At 34.8% G+C, this 12,491-nt stretch overlaps 1 protein-coding gene across 3 annotated transcripts in view; it reads left to right on the top strand.

Moving 5' to 3' along the window:
• Positions 1-2,647: 2,647 nt before the first annotated feature.
• The window catches only part of LOC18441966 (ALBINO3-like protein 1, chloroplastic), a 53,106-nt gene continuing 43,262 nt past the window's right edge, over positions 2,648-12,491 (top strand). For 2 of the 3 annotated variants that reach the window (XM_088868884.1, XM_006852190.4), the window contains exon 1: positions 2,924-3,088. The gene's annotated coding sequence lies outside the window, so the exon portion shown is untranslated. Of the gene's footprint in view, positions 3,089-12,491 lie in introns of all 3 variants that reach the window. The other variant, XR_016056967.1, reaches the window with a different exon arrangement.

Raw genomic sequence — 12,491 nt, 5'->3', positions numbered from 1 at the left:
TTTGATCAAGAGAGTCATTCTCTGTTTGATTTTAGATCCGACGTCTCAAAGTATTTTATTTTTAGTTTTTTTTTACAATTTGTATGAATATGAAATTTGGTACATGCTATCTTCTCATTGGGTCGTACCTATAAAAAATATTAAAAATAAATTTTCTATAAAATATAACGACTAAAATACCTTTGGAATTTTTCAAGGGTATTTTGGTTATTTTATTTTATTTTAAATATTTGTTTTTATAATTTTCGCTGGTACGAGTTTAATAGATGATTGGATGTACAAATTTTGGTGCCAAAATAGTTCATAGAAAAAAAAATGAAAAAATAAAATAATATAGAGACATGACATTGTAATTGGGACAATCTTAGCCCTCCATTTAGAATGAATGGGGGAGCATATAAGTTTTATGTTGTAGGGAAAGTATAGAAAGCTTGCCCGAAGGTTATTCACAAAGCGGATATGAGAGATTGTCAGATGAAAATTCTATAAAAATCCCTCGATTTGACAACACAAACTCATTATTTAAAAGTAGTAGATGAGTTGTGGAATCAATCGAATTATGATATAAGGGTTGATCTATTCAAATGAACAGATCCACCTTTAGATCATTGGTAGGACCAACATGATCCTCGCACTAAATACTCATATCAAAGAAATTAAATTAAGATCTAATTAGAAATGAAAGTAACTCAAGACTTACTTGATCGAGCCAATTAGCTCAGGACACTCGAAGCTCTGAAGCTTCACCCCTATTAGGACTGCGGCTTCAATTTACACCGTTTGTCTTCATTTTCCTCTTCATAATTGAATAGTTTTGATTGAAATGGGATTGTAGATTTCCTAACCTAATAATTGAAGGCTTAGGTTTGGGTCTCTCTAATGAGGGTTGATGATCCTAGGGTTTTAGGTATCTATTTCCACTCACATAATCTATATAGAACTTGATTTACCAACCATTAAGAGGTCGGATTCAAATTCTTTGATAGACCTATAAATGATTGGGAAAAGGTTAGGGATGTTCATCCCATTGGTTAGAGTTCAAAATTCGAAATTCTAGTGATCAAAGGGCAACACAAAGTGTATCGCTCTGGTCAAACGTGATCAGTCGACACAAACTGTATTGCAAGCCCTAATATTGACCAAATACAGTGAACATGCACAAAATGGTCTGGGCGACACACTTTGTGTTGCTCTGATCAAATTATACCAGAATTTTGAAATTTTGACTCTTGCTATCTCTCACGCGTTTTTAGATACTTATCATTTTGTTTTCGAAATTAAACGCGATATTTGTCCTATTTTTGGATTATTTTCAAATTTGGATGAGAGTCTAGAGGGAAAAGGGATCATGGAGTGAGGACCACAAACTATAGTGCTGTATGGTCCGAAGTGCTATGGAATAGTGTAATCCTAAGGGCTTTCTAAGTGTTTTAAATGCGAGAAAAATAATAATGCAAAGGTACTTGAATGGAATGGTCTTATTAAGATAACAACTTTGTTGGAATTTATTTCATTTCCCATCTCAATGATTTTTTCATATCATCTCACCATTTTAATAATATTTTTCTCATAATCTTTGTATGATCATAACTCATAACCATCATAGACTGCGTTCACAATCATATGTGTAATAGGTACGAATTTCCCTACACAAAACATACTCCTGATTATGGACGGTACATACAATACATATACTTTGCTTACTATGAACTTGACTACCTTGATTAAGGGACTAACTTGAAGATTTTTTGCAACGAAATTTTAGGAACCGCCTAAAAAATTACTAGATGATTATAAAAAAAAAAACTAAAGTTGTTAACAATTGGATCTCACACTTAAAAAATTGGATGTTTTTTATTCAATCTTGAGGCATTGTTTTTTTCAAGATCATAAAGAATGCAATTTGGAAATTGTCTATTGAGTATAGCACATAGATTGAAGGTTTACATCCCAAAATTTGAGGTACTAGAAAAAGGGTGCAGTTTACTTACGGATGCATCCGTAGGTGTAGGGGTAAGGTGCACTTTCAAATTTTATCATGGTATATAATTTTGAGGTAAAATGTTCTTAGGATTATCTCAAAATCTATTTTTATATCTAATCATAAAATTTAAAATTTAAAAAATGGTTAAAATCAAGTAGATCTATGAACATATGAAAATCTTGAAAATGGACGGTGTAGATAATATATTGTAAAATATATCGACTTAAAATCTTTTTATTTTTCATAGTCATACATCTCGATGTCGAGATGATCAATCAAAGGGTTTTTTAATATTAAAACTACCTTTTCAGATGGATTTTTGAGGGGCATCCATAGTTCTACATTATAAGGTAGCATCCTTACATAAATTTTTTCACTAGAAAAATACGTCTACATAGTGTTTTTCCCGATGTAGTAAGTGGGCAATGCATTCCCTCGGGAGCATGAAATCGTTTGGCTATAGATTACGATGGTTGTCGTGACTTTCTGACCCAAACGGTCAAATGCACTCATTTGTAATAAACAAATCCAAGCAACTGGTGCAACACCTCACACGACACATTTCAATCCCCAGTAACCATCAGTCTGCGAGCACTTTTCACGTGCTTCTTTAGTGTACAGAGTAATGCTTTTTAAGTGCGGTTTTTGTTTCCTTGTTTTCATAATCAGTCAAATCATTAATCAGAAGATTCCGGCAAAGAATCACAGGCAATGGCTGCCTCTCTAACCCTAATTCCATTTTTTCGTCTACAACACGCCGGAAAACGAACAAATCCCTCTTGTCAGTGGTTTTCCGGCAACTTTTCCTGCGGCGTTCACAGCTTGAACTTAGAAAGATACGACAGATGGAACAAAATGCCGGGCTTTACTGTGCCGAGACGTTCTGTATCGGTTAGGTTAAGTTCCGGTCCTTTTCTTGATCCAGAAGGTCTTGATGGGGTTGTTCAATCCTCTTCTCATGCTTCTTCGGCCATTCATGGATTGCTTGATAGAGCGGAAGCCCTAATATACACTCTCGCTGATGCAACTGTGACCGAGACTGCACAGAAGCAAGAAGGGGATTGGCTATCTGGTATTACTAATTATTTGGAGAGTGTTCTCAAGGTCAGAACTGATGTTTATTTCCCTTCCTGTTATGATTGCAGTGTTGTTTGAGCATTGTAAATGACTAAAGGATATTTGAAATCCATGTAGTTCCTACAATTTGGTTTGTGTTTTGGTATAAATTTATGAGCTATTCCATGGAAATGGTAGTAATCTGTATCATGTAATTTACCGAATTCCTCTCTAATCGGTTGTAGTTAGTTCAAGTGTGGATATAGCGGTTTCAAATTTGTGTTGTGAAAAATCTAGTGTTCAGGTTTAACATGTGGCCTTTAGTATATGTATTATTGCTCATTTTGCGTATGCTGGATTTAGATAGTTTATTTTGCAAATAGAGAAAGTTTCAATGTCATTTTCTCTTCCTCCTTGGAATCTAATCTTGTGGTGGGCTTGTTTAATGACTATTAATTTCTCAATTTCATAAGCATTAGTAGCTTGAGCAGGGGTTTCACCTATAATAAAAATCTCCCTTACCTTACCTTGTTCTTTACTTGGTATTTACTTTGACACCAACTCTTTGAGGTAGCAGACCGATAATCACGGAGGTTGGTCATGTTCTATTGAGACGACTTTGATCACATTAGAGTATACAATGAGACATTCATAGAGGTTTACTATGTAATCTCTGCCATTGTCAAATTCATGAATTGTGCATCTTGGTGTGGGCATCGAAGGTTCAAAACCTTACCTAATTTTTCTAATGTCCAATTAAAGTGTTATGCTAATAAGAAATATGATACTTGAAATGCCATGGAAGATACTGGTCTTCTTAAATATGTGCAATGACTTTCCTGTTGAAAAATTTGAGAGATAGGGGGCAATGATTTTGAGAAGATGTTGAAGGGTGCAAAAGTTTACTTTTTTATGTTGGAAACATTTAATATGATTGCAACCCTGGGAACTGGGTTGAGGCATAAGTGGTAAGGGGAGCTGATGTTAACATGATGTCCCACCCCACATTCCCTCGGTTAACATATATATAAAAAAAATTGATTGCAGCTCTGAGTGTTGGAGAAAAAGCCGTCGGGCTGAAAATCCAAAAGGAACCTTGTGCGAGCAGAAAAAAAAGGGGGCTAAAGAGGCCTTCAAAATTCAAAGCAACATGAAAGACGCTCTTGATTTCCTAGAAGTCAAGAAAAAAGGGGGCCAATATCTCAAAGGAAAATAAAGTAGATCTCAGAACACCAAAGTCAAAATTGATCCGGTTCACAAAAGCTTAAAATTAAGGGACATTAGTCTGACTAATCATGGTTTAGGAACTCTCCAATTAAAAACCCGAAGGGCCTTAACCATTTGAGCTTCAAACGATTGGTGGTGGAAGAATGAATTTGGAAAGTCCAAGAAAATCCCGAGTAGTAAGGGGTGATATTCTGCATTCTTTAAAGACACTGGTTCGTTCGGAGGCTTCAAAGAACCCTTTAGAATGCGACATCATGGCCATGGTTGGGATATGAAGGAGTTCTTGATGATCCCTCGTTCTGAAAGTCCTAGATATAGTTGGCGAAGCTCATAAGGTCTACCAAAGGGGTCAAGTGATTAAATTGTAAGATCCACAATTTTAATAATGATATTTTTCAAAATCTTTTCAAAAAACCTTTTTCCAAATTTTTCAAAAAATGCTTCACAGTGTGGCATGAGGCTAAACTATTGTCCACTTTCAAAATTTCTTTTTAGTTCAAAATTAAAAAATGTCTAACCTCGTATGATGTAAAACGTTGGGTGTATTTTAGAAAACGTATCGAGCATGATGTTAAATTGCAAAGATCCTTCTTGGGCAGGACATTAAACTGTGAATATCATGTTGGGTGTATTTTGGAATACGTATTGAGCATGACGTTAAATTGCAAAGATTTGTCTTGGGCATGACATTAAACTGCAAATATCCGTCTTGGGCATGATGTTAAGCTACGAAGATTTGTCCTAGGCATGACGCTAAACTGCGAAGATATGCCCTGGGCATGACGTTAAATTGCAAAGATGTCTAGGGCATGACGTAAAATTGTGAAGATATCAATAGCTGCATGAGGTAAAATTTCTTAGAGGGCTCCATGGTTGTATGAACTAAAATTGCTGACTTCATCGTTTTAAAAAATCTCCCCATCCAAATTTCAAATTTTGTGTCTTGTGATTTCAAAAACCTTGATTTCTTTGTTAAAATCTTACCTGGGGACTTTGTACTATTTCTGAAATTTTTTCCTATTTTAAAAAATTTACTTTATATTATTTTAAAAATGAAGGAGTTAGGAGCGTTTGCCCAGGGCTGTTTGACCGATAAGCAGTCTAGCACTACGAGATGAGGGCACCATGATGCTATGCTATTGATGAAATCAAAAATAGAGAATTGCTTGAACTAGAGAAGTATCAAACCAAGCCATCTCAGGTAAAAACCTCAAACCAACCACCAAAACACACTACCCTAGGAAAACTTGAATGGGAAAGGGATATAAGGAGATTGAAAATTGAGAAATTGAAAGCCTAAGATCAAGTGGCATGGCTAGAAAATCCAGTTATGATGACCAACATGAAGAAACATCATGTCCATAAAACCCTAGGATGAAATGCCCTAGGTGACTAAGTGACCTCTCGAGGATTCTCCAAATATGGATTGGTAGGCCCTTTGACCATTTGATATTAGGGAAAAGGAAAGAGTAAAAGTTGTTCTAGGTGTCTACTTCTTTTCTACCCACTTGTTATGCAAAGAGCATGGTGCGCCAAAAAGGGTAACTGTAGACACCCACTTTTAAATTGGCTAATTTCCTTAAATTTTGAAGCCCTAAGATCCCAAAAACCTGTAAACGTGAACCATTGGGACTATATTAGCTCAGTACACCATGACCTATAGTCCCAAAACCTCTGAAAACCTCAATTTAGACCCTTAGAAAAGGTCAAAAACCAATCAGACCACCATCAGACTGGACCTCCGTAATTTATGGAGTTGTTTGGGCCTGGTCTAGGGCAGCAGCGGGATGCTCATTGTTGCCTGCTCTGGGCCTCGAATCAAATCTCGAAACCTTGATGTTTCTTGTTAATGGAATTTTTTGATCTTCTGGAACATTCTAGAACAAATTTGAGTCAGTTTTGACATGATAAAAAGCTTGGAATTCCAATCCTATCATTAGTTAGACCCTATCATCAAGCCTAAAGATAGATTTAGGAGTCCCAATCCCAATTGGACTTGTGCGCCACCAAAATCGTATATAAGCCTTCTCTAGCCTCTCAAAACTCATATATGAAATACTTGAAATTCCATGAAATTAGATAAAATTCCCTAGGACCTAGCACTGTTTCAAAAAGCGGACCGCTCAGCGCCTGGGCGGCCGCCTAGGCGGATATCGCTGGGCGCCCACCTGAACCCGCCTAGGCGGCTACCTAGGGCCTGCGGTTCCTTGAGGATATTTTTGGGTCATTTTTTTAATACTAAAGGGGAAAAATTGTGGATTTTAGGTTCATTTGAAACCTAAAATCCATTAGAAGCTATTTTAGAAAGAGAAAAACCCAAAAAAAAAAATTCTACTGGGCCTCCTAGGTTCTGGGCGCTCGCCTAGGTGCTAGGCAGCGTGGACCCCCCCGACCACCTAGGTGCCGCCTAGCGCTTTTTGAAACACTGGAACTTAGAAACTATAGAACTAGGAAACCTGAGAAAACCCTAAGGGATCTAACCTTAAGCTAAACTCTACAACCCTAATTCTCTACAATCTTCAAAACCCTAATTCAAAGCCTTAGGAAAACAATGTCCTAAGCAAATAAAAAACCCTAGGATAAACATGCCCTAGGTACTTCTCATTCAAGCAAAGCTCTAGGGTTGAGGATGAAGACACTTCAATCGCTAGTCTAATCCATGCCACCAACTTCAGGTGTCGGGCAAGTGGGATAAAATTTCAAGTAAGTTATTTCTTTTCTTTGATTCTCAATTTATTTCCTTTTTTTTTCTTTTGTTGTTTTCTTGATTTCGTCATGGATTTTGTGTGATTCCAAGCCTGGTTTATTGGCGGTTCTTAGAGGGTTGATCTTTTAAGATAAGGATCTATCTTTGAACCATAATTTGACTAATCCCCACAATCTGTACCGATTTAAAATTTAGCCGTTTAGAGCATAAATTTGGGGAGATTTCATCATGAGATTCTCTTGGATCTGGCTGTAAACAATTATACAACTATATATTTAATTGGATAAAATATCTATTTAGGTGTACTTTTTGGATTTAAAATTTTGGGATTCACTTTAAAATAACAAGATGAATGTAATAGAAAAAAAACATTTCGATATTCTAAACACTCAGATGCCACTGTCGAAAAACATAATGGTCTACATTCAATCTTAAACTTTTTTTTGCGGTTATACATAAAATGAGTATTAAAATTTTCATTTTTTGAGGTTGAGTATTGTCTGGTTGAAGATGTTATGAAATTGAGATCCTAAAAACATTTTTGTACAGTACTTGTATCCGAGGGATTATATACCCCAAGGAACATACACTAATATATATTATATTATACATACAGTATATTATATGATAGATCTATCAATTGATTTTTTTTTTTTAAAAGAAATAGGTTATTAATATGAGAATAGCTTGTCCAAAACTTCACATTTTTGTGAACCTAAACTCCAAGTGTAGTTCCTGAATGCCATGCCCTTAATTTGAAATAACATGAATGACCAACTAACTATGCTTCCCTTACTAAGGTTATTTCTAATTTAAATTTAGTTTTATCCACTAATTAATGATATTTTTCAATTATAAATTTTGATTGATAGTTATTCTAAGTGCAAATTAAATTTACAAAAGCTTTAGCCTTTCATAAAAGTTCAGGTTTTAAAAGAATGTTTGGAAATAACACAAATATATATCGATATAAATTGGAAATGTTGTTTCTTTATACAATTTAAACTTTTTTCAATAAAATGTGTTACATTTTAAGAAATTACGAAATTTATAAAATATTTTATTAAATTGAAGGGGATTATATGGTCTTTTTGTATAAAGAATTGGTTCTTTTATAAAAGGTAAAAAGTAGCATTAAATGTATCTATACATTAATGCTAGACATGTGTGTAAAAGTGGGATTGCGTCCACACAACTATAACAAAGTATATATTAAAATGCTCTTGGAGGAGCATACTATGTACTTAATACCAATAAAAAAAAACTTACTTATTGGTGTTTTAAATATCAAAAATTTAAATTTTCTCTTTTAAATCACATGAGCATTTAGAAGAAGAGAAAAAGGTAAATTTTAAATTCTAAATTCTAAAAGCCAACTGAGTATATCCTTGAGGGAGCGTACGATCAATGGACTTTTTCATGTTGACATTATTGGTTATATTATAATTTGCTCTCTGGTTTTTTATTGCCTTTCCGTAAGTTCCCTTAAAAAGTGTGTACATAAATTTTTAATCTTGAAAAGAGCCAAATTGTCTAGATTCTAGACAAAATAATGCATCTCTATGTAGAACCTAAATGGCAAATGTGTGAGCTAATCCTTGGCTGTTACGTAAGACATGAGCTATCTCAATATTTATATATAGAAGATCTTCTTAGAGCCACAATACGTATTATATATCATGGAAAGTTTTGACAAAGTTCTACGTTGGTTACCTGACTAACACAACCCACCTATTTTTCCTGGGCTTGGGACATAGTATACATTGCATATGTCTGTAGAAAAATCATTTTGTGAGCCAATTGGCCTATTCAATGGTAAGTATAAGCTGGATGACTCAGATTTCAATATGAGCATAATCCAATCGCCAGCGTGTGTGGGCACCTTTTTGTTTTTAATTTTCTATAAAACCCTTTGATCTGAAATCTTGTGGCAAGGTGTGTGAATGTAGGTGCACAAGAAAAATATTACTGGCGAGCTCAAAAATCAACTTCCAATATACATATGTAATATATATATATATATATATATATATATATATATATATATATATATATATATATATATATATATATATATATATATATATATTATATCATTATCGCAATCATTTTAGCCTTTTCCCAATTAATTGGAGTCGGCTACATGAATCCTGGTTCTCCATTTTGCTTTATTAAAGGCCATAGCTTCAGTGAGGCCATAGGTCTCCATATCTTTTCAGATTACTTCCAACCACATCCTTTTGGGCCTATCCTTTGTCCTTTTCAATCCTTCCACTTGAACTAACACGTACCTCCTCACATGTGTTGTCCTTGGTCGGCGGCACACATGGCCAGCCTACCTAAGTTTACTGCCATGCTTAAATTCTGTCGAATAGATTCATTTCGAATTATATTCCTTCTTGTTTTGCCACTCATTGGTCTCAATATCCTCATCTTTGCTACACTAATTTTATGGGTATATTGTTTTTTGTCCACCCAACATTCCGCCCCATAGAGCAAAGCTGGTCTCACCGCTATTCTATAAAACTTGCCCTTCAGCCTCATTGGTATGCAACGATCACATAAAATTCCAGTTGCATATCTCTATTTCGCTCAGCTCTAATTCTGTGTGCGACATCTTCCTCAATCTCTCCATTTTTCTGAATTATCGACCCAACATATCGAAAGTGCGGTCTTTTTTGTACTTCTTGACCATCAATCTTAATTATTTCTTTGTCTCTACTCCTATTATTACTAAACTTGCACTTCATATACTCTGTGTTAGTTCGATTAATTTTAAAAACCTTTGGATTCTAGCATCCCTCCAAATTTCTAACTTTGAATTGACGCAGTTTCGGGTCTCGTCAATCAAAACTGTCATCTGCAAACAATATGCACCATGGTACCTCATCCTGTAGGTGCCTAGTTAAGTCATCCATAACTAAGACAAATAGATACGGGCTCAATGTTGACCCTTGATGTAGACCTATTGTCATTGAAAACTCACTCATCTCTCTACTAGTTGTTCGTACACTAGTTAGCGCTCCATCATATATATCTCTCACCAAGTCGATGTAGTGTCTAGGGACGCCTTTCTTTTCTAACACCCGCCAAATAAAATCTCGTGGTATTCTATTATAAGCTTTCTCTAGATCAATAAAGACCATGTGAAAGTATTTTCCCTTCTCCTAAACTTCTCAATCAGTTGCCTAAGTAGGAAAATAACATCCATTGTTGACCTTCCTGGCATAAAACCAAATTGGTTTTCAGATACACTCGTTTATGCCTTAGTCGTTGCTCAGTGACTCTCTCCCAGAACTTCAAAGTATGACTCATAAGCTTGATCCCTTGATAGTTTGCACAATTCTGTATGTCTTATTTGTTCTTGTAAATAGCTACCACAATACATTTCCTCCATTCGTTTAGCATTTTCTTTATTCTCAATACCTTATTGAACAACTTCATCAGCCAATCAATGCCAATCTCCCCCATGCACTTCCAAACTTCTATCGAGATACCATCTGGTCCTAAAACCTTTCCTATCTTCATCTTTTTCAAAGCTTCTTTCACTTCCGACATCCTAATCCTACCAATGTATCTATGACTTCTGCAGTCACTTGTACCAACAATCCCTTCTACCATTATGTTCCCATCATGTTTGTCATTTAATAATTTTTGAAAATAGACTCTCCACCTTTCGTTGACCTCGTCATCCTTCATCAAGACCCTCTGATTCTCATTATTAATGCATTTAATATGGTTTAGATCTCTACATTTTTTTTCTCTTATTTTTGCTAATTTGAAGACATCTTTTTGACCTTCTCTTGTTCCCACTTTATTGTATAGATCATCATATGCCTTAAGTTTAGTCTTACTACTTGTTTAGCATTTTTATATTTTTCTAAGTTTTGATCGTTTCTATTACATTGCGAAGTTTTATAACATGATTGCTTTTTGCTAGTGGCCTTCTGAATATATATATATATTACTGTGTCTTGGTCCATTTTCATTTTTCTATAATAGCTTACTTTTCTCTGCACTATAAAACCCTAGAGTATCAAGTTTCTCTACGTTTATGATGCTTAACGAGTATTTGTTATGCATGCAAAGAGCGCACGCGCTCGCATGTGTTTATCATTAAGAATACCTCGGGTGTGTTTGGATATGGATTACTACTTGTTTGTGTGTGTGTGTGTGTGGGATTACTACTTGTATGGTGTGTGTGGAGGGGATTACTACTTTGTGTGTGTGTGTGTGTGTTGTTAACAACTACCTAGGGTTTGTTTGGATATGGGATTCCTATCAAAGTACAAGGTTCTCACAATTGGCTTGATCTACATTTTCTGTTCGGTTCAATATTGAGAGACTCTTTCTTGTAGTTTGAGCTTTTCCTTCAGAGTTCATAAATCATTAAAGTCATTCTTGGTCAGTTTTCCATTCTACATAAAGAGGTCAATGTTGTCTCTAAGTTCTTGGTCAAATGTGAAATCATTCACAATATTACAAAAGGTAATTGTTTAGTTCTTCCATATATATTATAAAATATAAGATACATAACATACAATATATTTCATAGCCAACCTCAAATAGTTGGGATAAGACTTGATTTATATATATAAGGAAAAGATTCTGTCAGCCCATTGGCTAATGGAATAGTGTAAGCACAATAGCCCAGATTGAATCTAGGCCGATCAGATGGTCACGATTGCATTTTGTATTTGAAATTTAATTTTTTTAAAAAACTCAAATCATAGAAAATTTGAGACGTCCACTCTTCTCATCATGGTGCACCTAATAAAATATTAAAAAATTATTCGTAAAAATTAAAATGATTAAAATACCCATGAAAGTTTCAGGGGTATTTTGATCCATTTAATTTTTTAAATTATATTTTTGATATTTTATTTAGATTAATCTATTTTGTAAGAATAGACGCTCCAAAGTTCAAGTAATTTGGATTTGTAGAAAAAAATATTAAAATTCAAATATGAAATGCAATCGTGACCACTAGATCGGCTCAGCCATTGGGCGTTTAATAGCTGTCAGATAGCGAGCTGACCTTAGACTCTCCCATATATATATATATATATATATATATATATATTGTGCCCCTTGGTTCATTGTGATTGTTGCTCTCATGTGCCTAAAGAGCATTGGCTTTTCCAATTGGGATTTGCATTCAGTTACTCATTATTCCGATTTAGTTTTCATCTTTCTCTTGGGAGCCAAATAGGAACTTTTGGTGGTGCTTCTATGCTTATTTTATCATGCCTGCTTGCACTTCTGTCAAAGTCCACCTTTTCTACATGTGCATCCATGCAGACTTGTCACATCTTTCAACCATGGGTACTTGTTTCTATTTTTACACTGGTGAGATAATTTGGAGATGTATATGCATTTTTCTTTGTTATTGCCTGCTTTTGCCATACAATTTTTCAAGGTCATCCTTGCTGATTGCCATGTGCTTCAATGATTCTGGTTAAAGATTTTTTTTAATTATTTTTTTAGGGATGCTTATATTCGATAGAACTCTCAAAT

This window comes from Amborella trichopoda, chromosome 6 (assembly GCF_054954075.1).
Source record: "Amborella trichopoda isolate Santa Cruz 75 chromosome 6, AtrichopodaSantaCruz75HAP2 v2.0, whole genome shotgun sequence".
NCBI classification, from domain to species: Eukaryota; Viridiplantae; Streptophyta; class Magnoliopsida; order Amborellales; family Amborellaceae; genus Amborella; species Amborella trichopoda.
Note: the sequence above shows the minus strand (reverse complement) of the source record. Positions and strands in the feature narration are given on the sequence as shown.